We start from the raw sequence: 7,411 nt of genomic DNA, 5'->3' as shown, positions 1-7,411 counted from the left end.
GGATGTCACCTCCATGTTAAATTCAGAACAATAAATAGAAGCATTCTATGCAAAAACATTGCTTGGTACTGCACTTAGTTCTGTGGGATATTGTCTCATTCTGAGCATATCTTGTACTCACTGGATTTCCTCCCAAGCCTTACTCCATTCCCTTTGGGTGTTCAAAAGACATCCCTAAGCTGTAACAAACCGGCTTTCTTCCATTGCTGGTTGACTTTACCTTCTCTGGATCTCTGGAAGCTGGAGCCTTCTAAAACATGCACACAGCCGCTGATGTCACCAAAACAAGCCGCCTGTCTTTCCACCTCCGTCTGCAGATGCAATTTGTTTCAGCCAACAGAGAAAGCGCTTCCATCCATCTCCTTATTGCAAAAGTTCTCTGCATCTAAGAACTACAATGGTAGTTATTTAAAGACATACAGTGTATATCAAGAGCAGGCTTGCCCATCTTTTGTCTTTTGAGTGTTGGACAGTCCGTTACTGAGTGTTCTTTAGAAGCACAGTACATACAAATTTTAAAAATATGCACGCAGCAGACTCATCCCTGGCATCTTTTCAAGCTATTGATCACATCCCCAGACATAGGAGAGGTGGTGACAGGGAATATAAATTGTGCTATAAAGAAGCACAGTGGATATTCACCTTGAGCACCAGACACTCACTTGGAATAAACATGGAAGCTGATGTTAATTTGTTTATTTAATGCGTTATCCTTGTGTTTCATATGTACATATATATATTCTCTATCTCCTAGTACTTATCTAATATTACTCTATGTGGCCGCATAGTAAGCCATAATTTGAAATCTTTTTGATTATTGTCTTTTCTCTACATTATTATTTTTATTTGCCCATTTTTATGTCATAACAATGCGTATCAAACCACCTAATACAAACAGGAAGGGTTAACATCACATATGTTTGAAATTTAATTGGAGTATCTGCCTTTAAAAGGCGTATCCAATGCGTGAAATCAACAGCAGTGAACAAGTGTGGAGGCTCCACACGAAACATGTCTGCCGTTCTTTGCATCACTGGATCTCTATTCCTGATTTTTTTGAGCTGTGTCTCACGCTTTTGGTTTTATGTTACATCAACTTTAATAAACCCTTTTTTGCATTTTTTATTGGAGTCCTTGTGATTATATGAAGAGGAGTTGCTACAGACTTTTTCCCTTACATACAAAGCTTGTATGTACGTCTACAAAGTTTTTCCTCTGGGGAGAGAGGTCCTTTAATGACTCCTATGTCCAGAGGTTTGTCAGTGGTTTTGTTATTTACTAGGTGTGAACGATATACAATAGGCTTTGAGATAACATCAAGGGAGTACGTTTCTTGCTTCCTTTCTCTTAACCTACTATCTATTTTTATGGTTAGAGACATAAGGGCTTCTAAATTTTCAGGTATGTCTATTCTGGCTAGCTCATCTTTAAAACTTTCTGAAAGACCTAATTTGTATTGATTTTTAAGCGAAACCTCATTCCATTCAGAGTCTTTTTGCTATACTTTAAAGGGATTGTAAACTCTGTATATATTGAATTTAAAGGGACAGTCAAGTCCAAAAAAAAACTTTCATGTTTAAATAGGGCATGCAATTTTAAACAACTTCCCAATTTACTTTTATCACCAATTTTGCTTTGTTCTCTTGGTATTCTTAGTTAAAAGCTAAAACTAGGAGGTTCATATGCTAATTTCTTAGACCTTGAAGACTGCCTCTAATCTGAATACATTTTGACCACTAGAAGGCATTAGTTCACATGTTTCATATAGATAACATTGAGCTCATGCACGTAAAGTGACCTAGGACTGAGCACTGATTGGCTAAACTGCATGTCTGTCAAAAGAACTGAAATAAGGGGGCAGTCAGCAGAAGCTTAGATACAAGATAATTACAGAGGTAAAACGTGTATTATTATAACTGTGTTGGTTATGCAAAACTGGGGAATGGGTAATAAAGGGATTATCTTTCTTTTTAAACAAAAAAAATTCTGATGTTGACTGTCCCTTTAATATTGCTATTGTTGCATTACATTCAATTTACACATTCAAACTCGTAATCGTATCAATGTAAAAACACTTACAAATCTTAGTTCAATAGCTCCGTCTAATGACGTCTTTATCCTTTCCTCTGTGATGTCACATCGATTGTTTATAATATTTAACCAAACAGTAAGCCTGTTGCCAGGCTTACTTCTATGCAACCAAATTTACGCAAGCACAGTATTGCATTCCTTGCAGCATACGGTCAACCAATCACGATCTAATAGTATTTTCAATTTTTATTTTTTTATTATTGGCATTTTTAGATATTTTATTTAATAACATTATATCAGCATAGTTATTACTACGTCATTTTCTCCAATGCGCATGCGTTTTAAATCACAGAGTCGGGAGCGCGCAAATTGTCAGACATGTAAAGAGGGTGGAGTATAGGTAAGACTGGAGTTTATTACGGACAGTAAATGAGAGGGGTGGAGCAAGGCAGCGCAACAACGGATTGAATAAAAAGCTACATTTTGCTAATATTATATATAAACTTTTAAAATGGATAATGCGTTTTTATATATTTAGTAATAACAAATACAATTATGGAACATAGCAATAGCAGAGTTTACCATCACTTTAATTTCAGAGATATAATCTTCAACAGGTATTTTCTGTTGTTTTAATGATCCTAATTTATTTTCAGCAGTAATCTGCTTGTGAGGGTCCTCAAATAGAGACAACATAGTTTAAAAAAAAATCATTAAGAGAGTTAAGGATGGGATCATCTTGCTCATAGAGGGAGTCCGTCCAAGCTCTAGGTTCCCCTCTCAAAAAAGATATAACAGTGAGTACTTTTATACGGTCTTTAGGGAAGGTTTTAGGTGTAAGGGAGAAAAGCAAAGTACAGGAATTATAAAATTGCCTGTACAGACTTCTATTTCCAGAAAAATTATCGGGGAGGGGGTAACTGGAGGCTCTGATGTTATTTCTGTAGTAGGAGGGGTATTACTTAACGCTACCTTAATTACATTTTTCAATGTTTGATTTTCCACTTAAAGATCTCTCAACTCTTTTGGGATAAGGCCATCACATGGTTGGTGAGCTCCACTGGGTCCATTGTTAGATTTTCAGAGCTTGGTATTCGCAGTTCTTAGATGCAGAGAACTTTTGCAGCAAGGAGATGGATGGAAGGGCTTTCTGTGTTGGCTGAAACAAATTGCATCTGCATACGGAGGTGAAGAGACAGGCGGCTCGTTTTGGTGACGTCAGTGGGTGTGTGCGAGTTTTAGAAGGCTCCAGGTTCCAGAGATCCAGAGAAGGTAAAGTCAACTATCGAATGGGAAACAGCAATAGAAGAAAGCTGGTTTGTTATAGCTTAGGGATGTCTTTTGAACACCAAAAGGGAATGGAGTAAGGCTTGGGAGGAAATCAACAGTGAGTAGAAGATATGCTCAGAGAGAGACAATATCCCACAGAACTAAGTGCAATACCAAGCAATGTTTTTGCGTAGAATGCTTTTTTTATTTGTCCGAATGTAACATGGAGGTGACACCCCATTAAAGATACATAGCTAGCAAGGTATTGAAGGAACAGATGTTACATGTTTTTTAATGTATTTGGAGGTGTCACATTAGTGGTTGATGTTGTATATTCATATATTTAGTAAAGGACATGGGGTAGCAAGCCCTCCTGTTTATCCCTAATGACCTGCATCATTTAACATAACAATGACATGTAGAAAGCTGAAAAGTGCTGCAGAGGTAAAATATATGTATACTTCTAAGTATATGTGAGTGAGTTGGAAAAACTCTTCACTGGCAGTGAAGTAATAAATCACTATTAGTGTGATAAATTATTATTGTGTCAACTTGTAGTGTGTCAATTAATGTAACCATGTCTAAACCTGAACACTATCAATGTCCAGATAAATAGTAGCAATGTTGAGTAGGCTTAAACAGTATAAGAAGTGTCTGCTAATTCCAATAACATGGAACAGAAGAAAAACACTCGCCGCCCTCTGGTATATCAGATACAAAGCTGTGGTAACAGATGAATGCTGCCTCTCGAGTCTGCAAGGAGCAAGTTTACTGTGCTGTAGCAAATGTAAGTACAATATTGCTCTCCGAGCTGTAAATAGTAGAATCGTGCAACCACTCATCAGTGTGTGGTGTATCCTCCACAAACTGACAGTCAGCTTGATAACATCAGCAATCTGAGCTGGGAACCACCAAAATGCTCCCATGAAAGCAACTAAAATACAGAAGTTAAGAGATGATGAGTCCAAGTGAATAAAACATAACTTTTTTTTTTTTTTTTAAAAGGCTGCCCAAATTTATTTCACAAAAATCAAGTAAAAACAAAAAGTCCTTTTCTAAGGCAGCGTACCAAACAATTAATGTTACAGTAACTGGTGTAAAAACAGCTTATTTTTTTATTATTTTTTTATATTAAAAACAAATGTCAACTACACTACATGTAGGGCAGCCTCATGGGTGAGGGGTGGGGAGGGGGAGGGCTCCGCCACCTAGCGTCTTCCAGGTGAGGAAGGGAATGCATGAAAGAGTCAGGCCGAGGTGCTGGAGTTAATCTTTGTCTCACTGACAAGATTCTTCCTTACCGGCTCCTGAGCCAGGCCGCAGGGGATCAGGCCATTGGTCACACTGAAACTTCCTGAGTGTTCTGGGGATTCCGTTGTCATTGCAGGATAGGTTGGTTTTCAAAAAAAGAAGCTGGCCCACCAGTGACCAGGATCAGACTTGGGAAGACCTGGGTGATAAGGGATGACTTCTCCAGAGTAGTCCACACTGCCACATGAGCTGTTAATGAATGTAGACCCCAAGTGCCTTCTGTAATAATCGTGTTGTTGCTACAAGTGATCCACTTGATGGAAAGGCTGCCATGTTTCCAATCCTGGTCCTAGTTAAGATGATGTAAACCCTGTTTTCCCGACTTGCTGTATTTTCAGGAGCCTGGCTCTGGGGGGTAGATGCTAGGCAACTGGGGCCCATTTGCAAAGGAGACGCTGGGAGTTTTCTCCATGACCAGAGAGTAATGAGCAGTGAATGTACTATCAAAACATAACTTTTATTGATCCATTAATGGCAAGAAGATACAGTCAGAAAGTCAACAAACATATCAAAAAACAGCCTACATGTTTTATGCTGTAGTCCTTCGTCAGCGCTAACAAACAGGTAAGCTGAGTACTATTTAAACGTACAACAATTAACCAATAGTGAGGCTGAGATTTTTTATTTTAAAGCTAAATCACATCTTCTCATATTTACACATACATTCCTTTCTTTTTTCTCATTTCCCAGTCACATATTTCCCCTCACAGTCATTGTCACATTTTGTTTACATTTGCTCTCACTCCGCTTTTTTTCATGCTTTCACACGTCTCACATACTTCTCTGTCATTCTTTTTTTCACAAAGAGAAAAACTACGTATTTTTTTTGCTCAATGGAATAAATGTGGGATTTTCTTGAGATCTTTTTATCTAAACATTGTTTCTTTTATCAATACTTTTGTTTTATTTTCAGTTTTTGATTCATAACATACATTGCGCTTGAATATAACATGAACAACAAAGGGATTATAGGTAGGGTTGTGTGTACAGATTAATTATCACACTGTGCCAAATAATATAACATAAATCAATATTACCAATAAAAATGTACTATGTTTATTGAAAAAAACACTAAACCCAATATATAATAAAACATAGATAAAAAATAAATAAATGATAAAAAGGAGAAAAAAAGTCTATAGAAACCAAGCCCCTCCCCCTGCCAGGTACCTTAACAGAAATCACTGAGTGCCGGCACAAAAAAAGCTAATAGTCCGAATAGCCAAGCCAAATAAAAAAAAGGAGATATCCTGTTCCTGCAGCCAAAGACAATTCACTACATTAGTGTCAGAGTACAAAATACCCTCCTCTAATAAAGCAGTCAAAAAGATACTAAAAAAGATACCTGTGGAAGGAAAAAAAAAATTGTGCAATGCCATTTGAAAAATAAATACTCATTGTAGAGGTATAAGAAGGGCTGAATGGCCCCTGATGCCACTGTTTCCACGCAAGCCTTCAGGTTTTAAGACTACTGCTCCTTAACTGGTCCGCTGCCTCTGAGGCTGCGGACATCAATCCGCCCGATTCTATATGATCGGATTGATTGACACCCCCTGCTAGCGGCCGCGAATGTGCAATGGTAAATGCTGACAGGGTATGCTGTCGGCATTTAGCGATGTCTGGCGGACATGATATGCTACAGTGTATTATGTCTGCCAGACATTGGTAAATCAGCCCCTGAGTGTAACATTGTAACATCGGCAATGATGAAGCTTATTGGCTGGTTTGTTTTTTTTTCAACATGCAGCTGACAGTATTTGAAGAATAACTGTTCACCGAGCACTTACTATTGTGAGCTCAAGAAATTTAAAGGTAAAATATCTTCTTTTGTTACATATAGCTGTTCATGTGATATCTTCTTGTCAGCTTTTAACAGTTATACTGCATTACTTTCAAGTGATTTAGCATATGAGTATTATGTCCCTTTAACTATTATAATTAATACGCCAGTCATGTCTTATTTTTCTGTGTAGATATAAAAAGATGGTTTAAAATGACCTTTACTAATTAGATAGCTGAATTACATTCAAATTTAGCTTTTGACTGACCTATTAAAATATAAAAAAAATCATAAAGAATGAAACTCTTCAGCTTTAAATAAATGAGAAGCAGTATTATAAAAGAAAAATTAAGAGCTTAAATCTGTTTTAAAATAATAATAATAATAAAAAATGTATAACAGCATGTAAATGTTAATTACACATACATGTCAAATCAAAACCATAGGAAAAATACTTTTATAGACTTTTACTTTGTATTTCATAATAAAAAAACAAAACAAAAAAACGGTTATGAAGTATAAAGTAACTATATGTTAAAAATATTTTTCAACTACTCTTAAAAAGCAGGGTTTTCTCTGAGATATCAACAAAAGTTATGTTGTTTAATTTAGAGAATTTAAATATTATCATAAACAAACCTGAAAATTCATAACTTAAATAATTAAAAACAGTGCATTGTGACACACCCTAATTAAAGTTTTTTTTCAATTTAGCTTGAGTTTTACTGTTATATTAATTCTTATCAGGAAGAAATCTCTAACTTCAAGGTCATCTTATTTGAATTTCATTATAAGTACTCATTAGAAAAAAGAACACCTATCTTCTCTTAATCCTTCTTAAGCTTGCTTAAAAAGCTACGCAAAGAAGACATCTACACTTCTGAACAAATCCCTTTATTTCTATTTCTTACAACGCCTTATGTTTGAATCTCACTATTGGGGTCAGACAGAGTTCAGCAGTGAAAATAAAGAGTGTTTATGAACAATGAGCTAAAAAGAGTGGTACCACAATATCTCAAT

The 7,411-nt window shown here is 36.3% G+C and overlaps 1 pseudogene; it reads right to left on the bottom strand.

The window, feature by feature from the left end:
* Positions 1-4,359: 4,359 nt before the first annotated feature.
* On the bottom strand, positions 4,360-5,046 carry LOC128665013 (pancreatic progenitor cell differentiation and proliferation factor B-like; annotated as a pseudogene).
* Between the last annotated feature and the right edge of the window lie 2,365 nt (positions 5,047-7,411).

Source organism: Bombina bombina, chromosome 6 (genome assembly GCF_027579735.1).
Source record: "Bombina bombina isolate aBomBom1 chromosome 6, aBomBom1.pri, whole genome shotgun sequence".
Lineage (NCBI taxonomy): Eukaryota > Metazoa > Chordata > Amphibia > Anura > Bombinatoridae > Bombina > Bombina bombina.
The sequence above is the reverse complement of the archived record's forward strand: the minus strand, read 5'-3'. Positions and strand labels throughout refer to the sequence as shown.